Consider the following 18102-nt stretch of genomic DNA (forward strand, 5'->3'; position numbering starts at 1 on the left):
TGTCACACGGGCCTTGCCACTTCCTTTCTCTTACTTGCAGTACTGGATGGTGTGGTGAAAAGCGTGCGCCGACTGAAAAACATAGTACATTGACCCTGGTGATGATATTCGGAGATGCGAAAGCCAAAGCCCCGGGCAGTAGTGGGGAACATGAACTGTGGGTTTGGTAGAGTTTATTTTTCCATAATTCTATGAAGAGAATGGTCTCTTCTCAAAGACAGAAATAATATTTTTAACAAATGTTGTCACAAGTAAATAGCCATCAAAAGGAGAAAATAACTTTTGTATTTTTTTAACACGTTCGATAGCTTTGACGGGGGTTCTCTTTGTTACTTTCAGGGGAGGGCACCCTATTCAGCGCCACGCCAGCAGTCCAGGTTTGGGTTTGGCCCACAAAAAAAAAAAAAAAAACACAGCAAAAGCACTGTGTGTTTCTCTGTTTGCAGGGTTGCGAACGCGAAAGGCCTCAGTATCAGCCACACCGCCCCCCTCCGAAGGTGGGTAGTTAATACACTCTGGGTAGTCGAGAGATCACCTGCCACAGAATAGAATAAGAAGCTTAGTGTGTTCTTGCTGTGAAGGTGAGCCTTGACTTGAAAATCCATCCACAGAGCTGGTGGCACCACTGATGTGTTCAGGGGGAGATTGCTTATCTCCTTTTAGACCCGGCACACACCAAAAGCGAGGGGAAGGAAACTCAGTCAGGCGCTAGAGAAAATGGACTCAAGTGTTAGCAACAAAAGCCCTTCCTTCTTTCAGCCGGCAGCAGCAGCTATTTGGGGGGGGGGGGGGCAGCTGTGGTTGTTACATAAATAGAGACGCAGCCAAAATTTCAGGCTTTTTACCCAGCTTCGAGCAGAAAAAAACGCAGGGAGAGTTCGCGTCGCCTAGGGTTTTATGTCCCCTCCCTTTCTATGGTTTTTGGCCAAGTGACTAAAATAGTTTTCCCCAACTGTAAACGAACTGCTAAGCCCCACCTTAAACTTGTGCGCCAGTGACTTGTTCACTGTTCCGAGGGTGACCTTTTCCCGAGATTCCTTGTTCTTATCCAGCAAGAATGAAGCAAACACTGAATGTCTTCCATTTGGCTCCTCTATTTGGTGTCTCAGATAGTGTCTTCCCAGAAAATCACCACCTTCCACGTGGAGATGAAACAGGCTCACATCATTTTTCTTACGGTCACGTTTAACATTTTGACATGATACACATGTACCCAGAACCACATGTCTCTGGAGAATCTGATTTTTGAGGGTTACGTGAAACCCTAAGTGTTGTGCCCGTGAGCCAGTGGCTTTTCACCTGGAGTTCTGTCTCCCGGGTTTAACACGGGGTACCTCTTTGATGTGCAGAAGCGATGTCATCTGCGGACACATTCGGTACATCTAGAAACAGAGCTGAGAAATGGGGTGGCAGAGCCGGTTGGCATGAAATGCTTGATTATGTTAGCAACACTCAAAACTGTCTGTTTTCCATTTGTTGGTTTTAATCATAAAATTGTCAAGGGATCTGTGTTTGTACTTCATTTTTTTATGCCTTCTGAAAAGGTCTAATGCAAAAACATTTTGCCTTTTTTTTCCCCTGTGTATCTGAACATTAAGCCCATTGTCTCAGATACAGTGAAAGAATAATCCAGAAGCTAGTGCTTCTGCTGGCTGTCATCTCTGAGGACTCAGGGAGATGGAAGGAAGGAGGGAGGGAAATGGTCTGGCGGATGGAGGTATAGAAAAAGGATGAGAAATGGACTGAGAAGTATTTAGGACAGAGAGGGGCGATGGGATGGCTGTGTGCCCGGTGCGATTCAAAATCCAGCTGCTTAGTGGCCAGTGGGTGGGGCAGACTGTCGACAAGATTTACAGCTGGATTACACACGCCTTATGGGCTCTGAGTTGTAGAATTGTAAAAGTTTAGCAGTATGTGCGTAGCTTTCTTTTGGTTGGCAGAGATTCAGGATCATGGAGTACTGCTGTCATAATTGAATGCGTGTTTGTTACTGGCAGAGAACCCTAAAAGAGGCTTTTACCTCATGATGCCTCCTAGCCCCAGGCTGGAGCGTAGGGTGGTGTTATGGTCTATTTAGGGACAAAGAAGGTACAAAGTCTGGAGACAGAAAACTAGGTCAGCCCTCAGACACAGCAGCGGCCACCCACCAGCCTGCTGGGAGACAGGTCTCTCCCCGTCCGCAGTGCCCGGGTCTGAGACGGAGCTTTGATGCCCTGATTGAGGAGGAGCCTTGGTTCTTTAGTCCTCCGTGCTGGTGCCAGCCTCCTGCACCTCCGTGTCAGGGGCTCACCCAGGGTCAGAGTCAGAAGCAGCCATAGCTGTAACCTGACAGCCCCCGGGAGCAGGTCCAGGGATGATGGCGCCCCCCCCCCCCTTCGGTCCCAATTTGAGTTATAACTTTGTCTTCCTCACAGTCTCGTTGAGACTTATTTTCTCTTAGGGCCACACTCTCCCATAAGCCTGCTAAGAGCAGAGATTATACCTCTTATGCAGTTTACCTCAGCAGCCTATGAGGCCCGTTGGCATATTGATTACAAGTCCTGCTTAGACACTGGGCAAGAATTTAAGAGAGCGTTTCCATGTCTGCTGGTCTTAGAAAAGAAACTCGATTAAATATGTCAGTATCATAGGAAGAAAAATTATCAAATTCTTAATCTAGGAAAATACTGACTCTGAATCTTGGACTCCGGGACTCTGATATATTTTTTATGAAAGGCAAAACAATTGGTATCTAAGGCTCTCTCCTTCCTCCTCCCAGCTCCCTCATAAAAAAAAAAGGTATCAGATTGCACTCTATAATTTTACATAAGATCTGCCTTGCATGCTTTTCCCCCTGGAAGACATGCTCAGAGCTTTATTTCTTTGTACCTCTCAGAAATTAAACTTTTTGCTAAGTTTTGCTTAAAACCCTAGTAGAAGAATAAGGCCTGGTTGGGGAGAGGGAATATATATTGAAGGGCATAATGAAAGGGTAGCTCGAAGCAGGAACATGGCTTCTCAATGTCATGGGTGGATTACTGGACCTCCCCACCTCCACTCCCGGCGCTTGTATAATGCCAGGTGAGGCAATCGACTTCCACCCTGCAAATATGACCCTGCCGTAGACCTTTGGAATTTCATGGATAAGGTCTATGAATTGCCTTTTACCAATGAATGGACATGTTTTTCCAAGGGGGAGAAAAATGCCCTTGACTTCAGTCACCTTTTTGTATGTCTCTGGAAGAGGGTCGAAAGCTATGGAAGAAAATGAGGATTGTGGGTAAACAGATTTACTTTTGTGACAGACCTTAGGACTCGCTCACTAGCTATGCCATGCTTTTCAGAAGACTCTTGTACCTTATCTGGGATCTAATCTAATCTTGGGGAAAGAGGAAAAGGAACTAACATTTATTTTTTAAACTCACTCTGTGTCAGATAACTGTGCTAGGCATTTTTATAATTGTCTTGTCACAGTAATCCTGGGAAGTGAACCTATTACCCCCATGTTCTAAGTGGTATATCTTAAGTGTAGAATTCCTATATCCAACATAAATGGCCATGTTGAAAGAAGGAAAGATGTCATTCAAGTGTTTTCCTATATTTTTTTATTATTACTATGCCCTTTGCAATGGGACACTGTGAAAACAGCCCTTTGGGGGCATCTCCCTTTTCCAGAATCTCTCCTTGGCTCACCACCAGCTTGGTTTCCTCATGGGGAGTGTTTTACTTGGCCTTCCTATATCTGATAAAGCTACACACAAACCAGGAGAGGCCAGCAGGGTGTTAGTGCCCAGAAGGGAATGGCTTTGGGATTTTAGGCGCATATCTCTTTCCTTGGAATCCTTTCAGCATGTGGAAAAGGAGGCTGGTATCTGCAGTTAGGTATCAGATGTGACCAGAACAGGCTTTTGAATATTCTGATTTCTTTCCTGGGTCCCAAGGCTTGTTTCATCCCAGGATGCATCTTTTTAAGGTGAAAAGCCTTTACCTCCGGAGAAGTTTAGGAGAATCTGATCTCCAAAGGTGGAGGAAAGGCAATACCTGGACCATTAACTTGAAATCCTTTCTTGTGAGCTAGGGTTTGACATCTCTTTTTGATCTTTGGACTGGGGCCTCTATATTTTCCAGGCTAGTTTAAGCATTGACACTAGATGTGAATCTCTTTCAAGACCTTAAATGTTTTAGATAGTCATGTAGTGACTTGGATAGGCATTTAACTAATTTGTTCCAAGGTCAGAAGAGCCCAATAATTCCCCAGAGTTCCTCTCTTTGCTTCTAAAGGCACAACCTCTAAAGAAGATGACTCATGTCTCCATGGCAACTGTTAAAGGTGCTGCCTAGAGGGGACCCGCCTCCGCCCTCACTTACTTAGCTTGAAAAAATCAAAAGAATTTCCTTGTGTCAAGGGGGTGCTATGTCCAGTTTTCTTATGAAAACTGTTGTCAAGATTCCTGCCTCTTTCTAACATGGTAGCTGTCAAATTCCTTCAAGATGATGTAGGAAATGGCTCTTATCTCTTGGAAGCCAGAGAAATTGCTTTAATTCACCAAGACTCACCCCTAAACCAAAGGCTTTATTCTAATACTGTCTTCCCTCTCTACTCTGAATTCTCCCTTCTTTCCTTTCCAGGGGTTGTTTTTAGCCCAAGGCTTTGCATCTGATTGAGTAAGACTTAGAGGCAGTAAAAAGAACACTGTGAACTCAGCCAGAACTGCCTTAGGGTCCCTAGGGTTGAGAATAGCTCTAGAACCTCAGGGACCCCTGGGCTTAGACCCAGAAGTGATAGAACAGCCCCTGATTTCTGGCATTTCAGTCCAGATCTTCAAGGACTGTTCTCCCTTGACAGTCAAGTGAGCAAGGAAAGTTTCGCAGTAGATTGCAAGCCAGCTTTTCCGTATCTATTTTCCTGGAGCAGAACAAGGCAGCTGCCTTATAGGACTCTAAATTTGGATCAATTTCCTAACACACACACACACACACCCCCCACAGAAAGATACATGGAGAAAAAATATATAACTACTTTATCAGTGAAGTACTTAAAGGAAGAGCTGCATTTTGCCGTACTGTAATCTCTTAAGATAATGTCTAGGAAAGCATTAGTGTAATTATAATAATACCAAACTAGGAAAAGCTAGTGATCACTCTCACGAAAGTTTGAGTTAGACTCGAATAGGAGGATGAAGGTCTGCTGGTCGTCAGGTCTTGTGCCCTCTCCGTGCCAGGGTGCCTGCCACTAGCATCTTTCACTCACCTGGGCTTTAACCTGGACTCTGGCAGCCTTTCCCAGCTCCAGGCACATATAGGACCCATCCCTCAGGACACGTGCCAGGTCTAGCCGTATACCCCCGCGTTTCTCACACACTCTTCCACTCAGCCAGTATGTCCCTGACTGTGGCACTTCAGCAGCTCCACTGGGGCACTGGGACACCAGCGACTGGGGTTGGGGCCCCTTCGTCTAGGTTGACCCCAGATGTAACATTTTTAGCATTGCCTCTTCCAGTGTCGGGGACTCATTTATTCGACAGATTATTTGGAGCACCTAGTATACTCCAGGCACTGAGCTAATCCCCAGCAATACACGGTTGACCCAAGCCCAGCTCCCGCCCTCGAGGAGCCCACCGATAGTGGGGAAGACAGTGTGGGAAGTGCCACTGCAGGGAATTACTGGGTGCCGTGGGAGGCTCTCAGAGGCACAGCCGCCCAGCTTTGGAAATCGGGGGCTTCCTAAAAGAGGGGACATCAAAGCTCCAGTTTGTCAGAGGCCTGAGGGAGAGCACTGCAAAGGGCCTTCCAGGCCGAGGGGACAGCATGGCGCTCGGCCAAAGGAGGGACAGCGTGGGTTGTCAGGGCCTGTGTGCAGAGAAGCAGCTGGAGCTAGGAGTTGAGGAGGGAGAAGAGAGGGACGTGGCCAGGGCAATCAGTGACCCAGCCCAGGGGGCATAAAGAGAGCTGTAGGTGACGCTCTGCCCCCTCTGAAGCCCACTGCCGAGGCCACCCAGCGAGGTAAGTGTGATCCCCATCAAGACCAGATTTTCCCTCCTCGCCGTGGAGGTACACAGTTGCTCGCTGAGATGATTTATTCCTGTGTATCCTCCATCCCTCCCCCAGCTCCTTGTCCTCTCCCCCAGAGGTGTTTGATTTCAAGAGCTTTAACCTGGGCTGGATTTAGAGACATACAGGGGACAGCTCTGGGTCATCCTGACCTGGCTGTAGAACCACCAAGGCTAAAATTACCTCTTGGGAACAAGGCGGCCCAGACCCCGGGATGAGGGTGCACCCTAAGATAAATACACGGGAAGCCTCCTAGGGCTTCCCAACTCGGGGGTGTGAGGTCTCCATTCATTCTACCGAAGGGCAGCCTCCCTTGGACAGCCTTTCCCCGGGTTGGGTCATACCTGGCGGCCAAGCCTCTGCTGTGTCTGCAGTGTGCACCTGTGTCCTGCCAAAGAAAGGGGAATTAAAAAACAAAAAAAAGCACAGATGGATTGCGTGCACATGGAAAATACCCGCAAGCCTAGGCAGCTGCCGTGAGCCTCGTGGGGACGGGGAGGCCCCTGGAGCCCTGCGCTCTTTGGGAGTGACGCAGGGAAGGCTCAGAGACAGCAGACAGAGTCTCTCTGTGCAGACAGCTCGCGGTGCCTTTTAGGTTTTCCAGAGAACATATTCAGAGCTCAGAGCGTTGGGTTTCTCTTCCCTTTGGCCCCAGACAAATAATTAGAAACTTTATAAGGAGAAGAAGAGGAATTAGATGAATCAAAATACCAGCTGTGAGGCAGCATGGTTGTGAGAAACTTAAGAAAAGGCCGCAATAGGTAACAATTTCCGGGAGGAGTTGGAGGCACTGGGGGCTGAAGGCAGTTTTCCTAGCTGAGGGGCTCAGGTCTCCTGACCCCAGAGGGCCCTGAGGATGGCTTGGGGCTCACGAATTTTGCAAGACCTCCACACCTGCCCTCCTGGGTGCAGCCTGGCATATTCACCAGCCTTCTGGACCCTTGGAAAGATTGTTGCTCAAACACCTACTCTTTTCCCAGATACTCCTCTGGCTCCTTACTGAGGAATTTCTAATTCTGTGTCTTGTGGTTCCCACGCGACTATCCCACCAGCCTAGACGTTTTAATTAGAATTCGGCCTGTAGTAATCACGATGCTGGAAACTGACAGAATATTTGGCCTCAAATACACCTACTTTAAAATGAAGGTCCTGGAAGGTCCCCTTGGTCGGGGTGTGGTCATGGAATACGGCCAGGTTTGCCTTAGGGCGCCCTCTCCCCGTTGTCTGCCCTGGTCCAATTCCCTCTCCATCACCAGGAAGAGATCAAAATGCTTCCCTGCCAGGTGTCAGTGGCTGTGTATTTGCTCTTCCCAAGGGCATTTGTGTTTTATTTAGGATGAGGCGTTACATTCAAGGAAAATCTAGTGGCAGGATCAGGAGACATCAGCTCTCATTCAGGTCTGGGAGATCATCTTGACGCATTGCTCTCCTGAGCACCTGCAGACTTCCTCAGGTGGGCGTGGGAGCCCCACAGGGAAGCCTGCCCAGCCCTCCACGTGCACGTGAATTCTGTAAAGCGGTGGGTGCCCATCTGTTTGGACCACACGTGGCTGTCAGCAAAAACCTTGTGAGATGCATCCCCCCCCCGTATGTTTATTAATTTAAAGTATATATTCATATACTTCTGTACTAAAACATTAGGCACATTTTTAAAAGTGCACAACATAGAAATTTTTAAAGAATAAGATACAAAATATTATAGACAGAGGTTCTGGTATTTTCACTCTGAAGCCCTGAGGGTTTGGGTGCCCCCTAGTATTAATATGTGCACAGCCACTTTGGACACCAACCACCATTTCAAGAGCAAATCCTCACACCTTGATGGCATCCGTCCCAAACTACTGTGCTGGCACTTGGCCTGAAGCATAGGAAGGTCTTAAAGCAAAATCCCCAGGAGATTCTAACCTGGGAGACAGGGCAAGCAAACTCTCAAATGGCATAAACTTAAACAATTCCAAACCCCATCCGACAGGAGAGAGGACTCTCTAGGCAGTAGTGGCTATAGGTGCTAAGAAAAGATCAGGTACACTGTACAGAGCCATGGGGTTGCTCGTATTCCCTCTCTGGGTCTCCAGAAAAGGACATTTGGCAATATCCCCAGCTCCCTCATGATTGGAATTCTTTGAACCCTCAAAGTTCTTCAGTAGTACTATTATTCCCCACAGTGCAAGTGGGTCCACGTCGCTTGAATATTATTTTTGATTTGACCACCAAGATATGATGATGATTCTGTTTCATTTGAAAAGGGTCTGAGAAGGTATACAGGTCTAATTATATATACATATTTATACATGTGTATTTTTGTTTATTGTTACATTTTGACATTGGACTTTCTATTAAATAATTTTTAACAGTTGACCTGGCTTTGTTCTTTTTTGTGCCTTTCTTTCTCCCTGGATCTCAGGGAAGGGGCTGTTATAAATGTCTGCAAAAGATCTTGGGGCCTTCCTGTCCGTCCACTCTTCTGTCTTCTTCCCTACTGTGTGTACATAAGTTCAAGTTCTGTTTTTACAGGAGATGTACTACATCAAGCACCCACTTGGAAAGCCCCCAACCTTGTTTTCATTGCCTCCAACTTTCAGGGACAGCCCCACTCAGTCCCTTCAGCTTCTGCAAATTCATAAATTCATAGATTTGATGAAGTTGCAAAAAAGAGCAATGACAAAAAATGATGCCGTGAGCCTCTCAAATCTCTTGTACACCCCTTTCCCTCCACCACACACACACACACACACATAGTTCTAGATTTGAGACCTTGGACAAGTTACTTAACCTTCCTGAACCTACTTGAAAACAATACTTTTCTCATTGGTTTGATTTGAGGAGATCCCATAGTAAATGCTCAGTAAACAACCACCCACTTCCCAAAGGCACTCATTCAGCCAGCTGACATTTGTTAATTACACAGTGTATCCCAGGCACTGGGGTCTCCCAAGTAAGGGGTCAGGGATGTGAGGAATTAAGGAATTCCCCTCTGCAAAGTCAGATGCAGGGGGAGCAGTATGAAAAATGAGGTATGTGCCTTAGAGTTTCTCTCGTTCCCCACCCTCAAACGCCATGACTATCTGGCACATTCTGGATGCTGAAAACAATTGATTCTCCCACTACGCTCGCCTCCCAAGATCTACCAGAGAGAAGTACACACACACATAGTCTCAAAGCATGAAGCCAAAAGCAGTTTCTCTTGGTTCTGTCTTCCCTGTAGCACCAGCCTGTTCGCCTCTGACAGGCGTTGGTCTGATCAGCCAGCCCAGCCAGCCTCTGTGCTTCACCGTGGCTCTTGGGAACAGATTTTCTTCGTGATTTCCTAATGGTTTGGTAGTGAGACTAAGGGTGGGAATGATGAAGGGAGTGGAAGGGAGGGTCTGCCAGCCAAGGGGAAAGAGTTGATAATTATTCCCAGGGTTTTTCCTGCCAGCAGTGGAGCTGGAAGTTCAGATTTACTGCTGACTTTTACAGGTTATCAAACAAGGCAAAAGCCCAAGCTTCTGCCCAGAGGAAACCTGAGACCCAAGCTTGTTCTTTCCAAAATAGTAAGCCTGTTTCTCCCTGCAGAAGCTCGCTTGAAATCACAAGGCCAGCCAAGCTTGAAGGGTTTCCTAACCCCACCTCACTCCCGACTGCACCCCACACACATACACACATGCTGGTCCCCTGTAGCCCTGACTGGGAACTTTGGGAGCTTCCTTTAACCTCAAGCCACAGAGAAGTCAAGCTGCAGAGGAGACCGCAGGACCGCCCCTCGTGTCCGCTCCCCAAGCTCTTGTAAGCAATGTCAGTGTCCAGTCCACTGCTCGTAGCTGGACTGAAGCCTGCACGTGGTGGCCTGGAGTTCTCTTACTTGGAAGCGGGAGTGGCGGGAAGGGACACGTGAGTGATGGAGGGAAGAGGAAGACCGATTGGATAAAGCCTCATCAACAAATCGGAGGGAAATGAGTGAAACGAGACCACAAGTGCTCACACTCAGCCTGGCCCAGCGGATGGCTGTAGAGGACGGGTGCTTCTCCTCAGGGGTCTCCCGGCCACCATCACCCCTGCCACTGGCACTGCCCACCCACCATTTCCATCCCGAAAGCTCAAAGTCATCTGGTGGGGAACATGAAGTTTTAACTTACTAGATTCACATCATGTTACCCACTCTCTGACAGAACCCAGCTTCCATTGGCCACTGCTCTTACCCAGGTCCTTACCCTGTACTACCCTGCCATGTTTATTTTCCTACTCTGGTTCCTTCTCTCCCCTCAGGAAGACTCTCCCATTTCTCCTTATTACAGAAAATTGAACTTCCTTTGAGGTTCAGTTAAAACTGACCACTTGTATGAGACCTCGTCTTATGGCCCAAGACATGCCAATCTTTCCTGCCACAGAACTTCCCTTTCAGCAGAGGCCAGGTGTTGGTGGGGGGTAGAAGCCCTGAGAGGCTTGAGCCACAGAGAGTTGTGGTGTAAGACTAGGTCTCCCCAAGTGTAAGGTGAAGCCTAGAAACCAGGTCAAGTTCAGATACTTACTAAGAGCCAAGTTGCCGGTACTGAGGAAGGGTGAGCCCATGGCAGAGCCCAGAGCAGGCAGGTAGCAGGTCTGAAAGCTGTGATGGTCATGGAGGGAGTATTGAGGGAGAGAGTGGAGTATCTGTGTGCAAGGAGATGCGTAAAATAAATAAGCAACAAGGAGATAATGTACAGCACAGGGAATTATACCCACTATCTTGTAATAACTTATAATGGAGTACAATCTGCAAAAACACTGAATCACTATGCTGTACACCTGACACCAATACAATATTGTAAATCAACTATACTTCAAAAGGAAGAGAAAGAAAGGTAGAGAAAGGAAGGAAGGGAGGGAGGGAGGGAGGAAGGAAGGAAAGAAGGAGGAAAGAAAGGGAAGGAAGGAAGAAGGAAGGAAAGAAGGAAGGAAGGGAGGGAAGTAGGGAGGGAGGAAGGAAGAAAGATGTGCGCCAAACTATACATTACAAACAATGTTGTAGCATTATTTCTAACGGAAAAACAGAATGCACTCTTAATGCCCATCAAAAAGAGAATGGATAAACAGTAGTTTAGTTAATTTTGTATCAACATGAATAAACCTCAAAAACAGAGCAGTGAGTGGAAAACATGCAGAGGATACAGTATGATGCCACTCATATAAAGTTTGAAAGCTTTCAAAATCATATCATATATTGTGCGTGAATGCCCTATGTGTATAATAACGTGCATAGGAAAACATACATGGGAAAGACAAATACCAATTTCAAGAAAGGGAGGGGGGAGGGAGGGCAGGAAGTGGCACAGGGGAGGGTTAACAATGTTTCAGTCTTTTAAAAAATTAACTGAAGCAGATATGGGGAAATAGGGTGTGTGTTTGGAAAATATTCCCTATACTCTTTTGTGTGTTCAAAAAAAGACCTCATGCCAGTGACCAGCTGCAGCTGGTTTAGACTCAGAGGCTGCCGTCAGCCACGGATGAGACACCAAAGCTTTACAGGGAATGGACATCACTCCTCTCAGAGCTCTGGTAGCTTTGGAAATCTGTGCTTCATCTCATATATTTAGGTCCTCTTCTGTGGTTTTCCCACACAGAGGGCAGATCCCCTGAAGTCCCACGGCCCCTAGCAGTGAGCTGCGCATAGAACTGGACTGGACAAACTTTTTTTTTTTAATTGAAGTATAGTTGATTTACAATGTTGTCTTAATTTCTGCTGTACAGCAACATGATTCAGTTATACATATATACGTTCTTTATCATATTCTTTTCCATTATGGTTTATCACAGGATATTGAATATAGTTCCCTGTACCATGTAGTAGGACCTTGTTGTTTATCCATTCTGTATAAAATAGTTTGCATCTGCTAATCCCAAACTCCCAATCCATCCCTCCCCCATCTCCCTCCCCTTTGGTAACCACAAGTCTGTTCTCTAGAGCTGTGACTCTGTTTCTGTTTCGTAGATAGGTTCGTGTCATATTTTAGATTCCACATATAAGTGATATCGTATGGTATTTCGACAAACGTTTTGTGGTCTGATTTCTCTCATCATTTTCTCCCTGAATGAAACTCTATCAATCACTTCATGTAATTCCCATTTGCGTAACACACGCTGTCCACGTGCATCTCCGTCCAGGCTGCTCGGCCCACCTGCGGCCTCACACACGGCCCCTCAGACTTGCCCATGACCACTTCCCACAAGGCTCAGAAACCATGGTCTGCAGTCTAGAAAACGTTGAGGAAGAGGTTTAGCAGCTATAGAGTGACGCTGAAGGATGAGAGAGAATCCCACGTGCTGGAGGCGGGAACTTCCTAAGACGTAGTGAGTTGTTCAGCACAAACATCAGAGGAGAAATGCCTGCCAGTAGCTCTCCTTCCAGAACTTGGTTCCCCCAAGAGTTTTATGGCTCAAACAAATGGCGTTAACAGGGGATAAATGCTAGGGGTGAGTAGGGCTTGAGGATCACACACATACACACACACACACACACACACAAATAAAAGAGAAGGTATCACTTGGACAAACGTCATTGGTTCATTCTAAGGCAAGCTTTCATTAACGGTCGACTCTGGGGGGGCTCTCAACACGGGCTGCACATTAGGTCACGTGGGGAGCTTTTCAGACCACCAGTGTCCAGACCTCAGGTCACTTAAGTCAGGATTTCTGGGAGTGCGGCTGGGCATTTTTAAGCATCTCCCCAGGCCACTGTGAGATGCAGGGAGGGTCCCCGGGCTATTTGTCTACCTAGCATGCCACTGAGATGGGCACCAACAAACAAAGCTGGACAGGATAAACCCTGCTCCCAGGGAGCTACAGAATAGTAGGGCGTGGGTCTGTACACACACTCCAAGGGGCTGTGAGAGCCCAGCAAAGGAAGCACTCAACTCTGCTACCAATCTCGATGGTGAGAATGAGCCAGGAAAGGCGGGGAATGAGGAGGACCCCCGGTGACACATGAAGGTGAGTCTCTCTTGTTGATGGGACAAGAGAATGAATCAACCCCTAGAAGTTGAAGAGCTCAGGCTAGGGAAAGGCCTCAAGGGTTCATCTGGTGTCCAGACACGATTTTGCTCAAGCCATTCCAAAGAAAGGGAATTTCATGAACCCACCCATCCTGGGCAGGAGGTTTAGCCCTCATTGCTGACCTCAGGCAGAAGCCTAAACCTGCTCCTACCTTGTGGTGTTCCTCACCCAGCTGCCCTCAGCCCTCAGGACACCCCTGGCTCTGGGAGGTGCCTTCAGGATAAAACACAGCATCTAGGGAATGAGTTCCTTCGCCCCAAATTGACAAACCTCAGGGAAGGCAGATCCCACTCCCAGAAAAGCGGGGTCCCTGGTTGCAAGGGACTGAGGGCAGTGGCTTCTCATTCTCTCTGCAGCGTCTCTTAGCTGAATAAAAAGAACAGGATTTACACACCCAGGACGTTCCGTGGGGCGGAGCTAGAGTGGGGTGATGGGTGGTGTTATAATGATTAAAATTGAGGCTGCAGTGGTTGAATGCCTGGTGAGTTTGGGAATTGCCGGCTGGGATGTTACCCAAGATATATGCATCCCCCCCATGTGGGTCAGACGGGCTCACGGCTGGAATTTCAAGCACTTGCTCCAATTGTTCCCGGAGTTCTGGTCATTGATATGCTCGGCGCTTGGTCACTGACCTGACGCAGGGTTCTTGTGGTTTGCTCTCATATCTGGGACTGAGAGCCTTGAATACAAGCAACGCAGACAGGATCCAATAAAATGCAGTTGTAAAGACTGACCTGCCACCACTCTGCTTCCCAGGGCCCCAGCTGTGGGGTGAGGCTGCCGGGAGGGAGGGATGCTGGCTGGTTTCCCCACAGTCCTTTTGTGTCAGCTGAAGGCTCCCCTGAACACTTCCCGTCTGCTACAAACCAAGGCTGGGGCCCACAGGGATATGAGGCTCCCATGATCAGACTGGAATACAAATGGAGTCGCCAATTTAAAGATCAGGTTAGATGGCGTGGAACGGGAGGGGCACACAAGGAGAAACTCCTTTCCAAAGCTCCGTCATTCTACATGTGAAAATTCAAGTCACTAACAAGGCTCTGTCTGTTTTCAGTTCCCACCCCCTCTTCCCAGGCCCTTGCCCAAAAAAGGAGAAAAGGAAGCTTTAAATCGTCACCCTAAATCCTCTTTTATCCTTGACATAATCTGCCAGGATTTGTGCCCCTGCCAATGCAGTGGGATTCTGGTGCCCCAGGGGCCCCTTTGACTCCTGCCAGGGCCCACAAACATCTCCCCATTCCCACCCCTCCTCCCCCCAGCACACAATTGGAAGGAAAAAGCTTGAAGATTTTCCAAAATATAAGTAAATAGTGTCATCGGGATAAGTAGGAGGACCTGGGTAAGCAAATCTCTTCACATACTGAAACCTGGTCATAGTCAGAGCTGAGTTCCCCCCCCTCAAGTCCCAGAGGAGATGAGCTTCTTAGCAGAAGCTGAGTCTACCAAACACTGGCAGAGTCCACATCATTGGGGGGAAGTGTGACATCAAAGCCATCAACTGGTTCCCAACTGATCCATCCTCCTAATGGTCACTGCCACATATAGAACAGAGACTAAATGTTCTCTCACATGTTCCTCCAGATGACCCCTCTAAAGTAAGCTCTGTTCTCTCATTTTACAGTTGGGGAAACTGAGCCTCAGAGAGATTGAGTAACTTGCCCAAGGTCACACAGCAGTATGTGGTAGAACCAGGATCAGGTCATCTGACCCAGAGGCCTGGCTTATAACCATTCGGCCATAGTGCCACCGACGTGTGTGCCTTGGGTCAGCATGCCATGTCATCTCAGTTTGGTCATATTCTTTGCCTGGGCCACCACTGAGCGAGCTTCTCGAACTTCTTTCCAGTATGCTCTCGCCTTCCCTTCCTTCAGCTGGAACAGGTACCCTAAATGTGTCTCTCCTGGACCGAATCCACAAAGTACTCCTCACTAGTGGACATATGCTGCTGTGAGCACATGGAAGGGACCCCAGGCAGCCCTTCCCTCGCAGCACCTACCACAGGGGGTTCCTTGCTTTTCTTCCCTCCTTCCTCCCTTCCTCTCTCTCTCTCCCTCTCTGCCTTCCCAAGCTTTCGGCTAGCGTTTCCAGCTTTTCTACATGCCAGCTAGATGAGCCATCGGAGTCGGCACTGGTCATTCAAAGGAGGTCTTATAAATTCCATCCTCTTCCCCCAAGACCATTCCTGACAGACCTGTCCCCATGACAGGGTCACTGTAGCATTCTCAGGGCCCTACCAGCTGAGAGGGTCCCACAGCTCTCAGCAGATGACCGCCTTTGGTCAAAGGCACTTTGTGAAGGACTTAATGCGTTGTCACTGAACTTGTTTACCATTGCTACATGACTTATTGGGCTAAGGGACAATGAAGGCAGGCATCCCGTATAGCCCATATAGCCACCTCTGCACAGCACCTCCGGAGTACTCAATTCTTGCTGCTGACTGGCTGAGCCAGGTGGCCACTGAGTGCACGTGACAACTAGCAGCCAATCAGCGCTCCCCACACCTTTTTAAAAAGATTCACACGTGTTTAATGTGTATAAAGCCAAGAAAAAGACAGTCCCGAATTCGATAGCGGTATTCTGTACAATTCATATGGTGGGGTTGAGAGGGAAGGTGAAGAGGCCGTAGAACCTACACCCCGACATGTACAAAAATAACTTAATAGCAACTCCCACCTGCAAGGAAGACATAGCTCTTTTTCCAGCCACCTGGTCCGAGTGAGGGGACATATCACAGAAAACCCAGCACGGCGGGAACTAACCCATAGGGGCCCAAAGGGCTGGTGGGGGTGAGGAGGGGCAGTAGTCCTAGGGGAGGGGCTATGAGGAGGTCCTGAGGTGGTTGTTGGCTGAGCGAAAGCTCAGCAGCTTGTCCACCATGGGCGGGCATAGAAGAGCTGACTTGCCAGACTCTTGGGGCGGCTGTGCTTCTCCAGGAGATTCAGGCAGTACTCGTGGAAATCCGGCTTCTAGTCGATGTAGGTCACAGCTGCCATGCTGGGCACAGGATGAGTTTGCTGTGGTCCTGGAAGACGTCGCAGGATGCAGGATGATGGTGCTGTGCTTGCAGAATCAGGTAGGCAGGTAGGGTTGTTGGACTAGTTCATCACCTTCCCGTGGGTACCCACCTTCAGCAAGTGTTCACTCATGTAGTTTTGGAAGTACTTGGAGAGTGATCTTCATGGAGGAGTTGGGATGGGAACTCACGGCGAGGGAGAACTCTGCACCACCATGCTCTATGAACCACAGACTGTCACCAAGGCACCAGAGGATGAGGTGAGTCCAACCATCGGAGAACACCCCCGACACTTTGCTACACGGCTGATGCCCGAGGCTGCACTTGTCCCAATCGTCCCCCACTTGCTGACTCAGAAGATGGGGGTGCCGGAGGGATCCTCAGCCTCCTCTTGCCTCACCAGCCCGTCTCAGAGGGCCTGGAGGCATTCACGCTATGCAGCCGCTATAGCATGTCACCAAGGTGGCACTCTCTGGTCTCCTGGACCACTGGTCCCTCTTTTCCCCAGGGAGTCTTGGGCGTAGAGTTCTCTAGGCCTTTATTTAGGACTGTGAGAGGCTCCCTGTTGCTGGGATCCAGGCTTCTGGGAGCGATTGAATGCCTTGATGGAATGGTGGGGCAGGTAATGGGAGATGGGCTGGGATGTAGCCAGAAGTAAAGAACTCGTCTTGAGCTGCTCATGAATGATCAGGTGGGCAGTGGGACCTGTCTGCGGCATCTTCTGGAAGAGGGAGGTGGCCACGGGGTTGATGTGCTTGGGGATCCTGCATTCATTCTTCTTGATCCAGAAGTAGGTCAGTTTTAGGCAAGAGATCTCAAAAAGGTGATCTACCCACCGACAAGGTATATATCAACATGATGCACCCAATAGGCCCCCCGTCCACCAGGAAACGGTGCCCCTTCTTGCTCAGAGCCTCAAGAGCTACGTATTTAGACAGGGTTTTCTTCTTCTGTTCCCCATCATATTCACCTTTGGTTGCCGGGCCAGATCCCCTATTTTCACCTCCAGATCGTCATTCAGGAAGAGTTTGCCCAGCTTGAGGTCCCGGTGAATAACCTGGTTTGGGTGCAGGTACCGGCAGCCGAGGACCACGTGCTGCAGGTAGCGGCGGACCTCGGGCTGGGTCGTCGCCTTCCTCCGCCGGTGCGGCTCCAGGGGAGATCTTCGGCGGCAGCAGCGCCCCAGCACCACCAACATGAAGTTCGTGTCCACGTGCACCTACGACTCCGTGCTGGTGGGCGAGAGGGCAGTGAACAGACATCTCCAAGGACATCTTCTCCTTCCGGTGCGGCCTGAGCAGCCGCGACTCAGGCAGGATCTTGCGGCCAAACGCCTCCTCTTGGCGTCCTCATCCTGTCAGAGATCTCAAGGCACTTGGCGAAGCCGCCCCTCCCCCAGGAAGCGGCCCGGCAGGCAGCACCGCCGACCGCGCGGCTCCACTAGGACCTCCGGGGTCTCTTTTGCCTGCTGGATGGCGGTCGGGGGCCCTGGGAGCCACAACTCCAGAGATCCCGGCTTTCCCCGGTGGGCTGGTGCCCGCGCCAGCGTCTCTGCAGCGCCGCCGCGCTCGTGTTCCTGGAGTTGCTGGGCCAGACGCAGCAGGGTCCTGGCAGAGGTTTGACACCGTTCCGCTGCTCCCCGAATCAAATGCTGCACCGGGCCTGTTGCAGAAGCCTCTCTTTTCTCTCTCTCTCTCTCTCTTTTTTTTTTTTTTATCACAACCGGGGAGGAAGAAGCGGGGCAGGAGTGGCTCAGGTCCTCCAGGTACCCTGGGCGGCCCCGCCCCACGCGCAGCCTCCAGCCCCAGGACTGGGTTTATTTCCTCGGGCAGAGGGGGAGTGTAGGGAAGGTGGCTTTATCAGATTAAGTCTCACTAGTGAAAATGCTCAGTCTCCCAGCCTCTGTGAGCAAGGCGACCAGCCTCCTGTGAACACAGTGGTTTCCAGGCTGGTGGGTGGTTGTTTTTCCTCCAAACCCTTGGCTAGCTCGGCCTCTCACCCGAGGGCTGTGGTTTGGGGAATGTTTTGACTTGAAACATTCAGGCCCCTGG

At 49.2% G+C, this 18102-nt stretch overlaps 1 pseudogene; it reads right to left on the reverse strand.

The window, feature by feature from the left end:
* Positions 1–15855: 15855 nt before the first annotated feature.
* Positions 15856–17571, reverse strand: LOC132353151 (serine/threonine-protein kinase PLK1-like; annotated as a pseudogene).
* Positions 17572–18102: the final 531 nt, after the last annotated feature.

Source organism: Balaenoptera ricei, chromosome 1 (assembly GCF_028023285.1).
Source record: "Balaenoptera ricei isolate mBalRic1 chromosome 1, mBalRic1.hap2, whole genome shotgun sequence".
Classification (NCBI taxonomy): domain Eukaryota; kingdom Metazoa; phylum Chordata; class Mammalia; order Artiodactyla; family Balaenopteridae; genus Balaenoptera; species Balaenoptera ricei.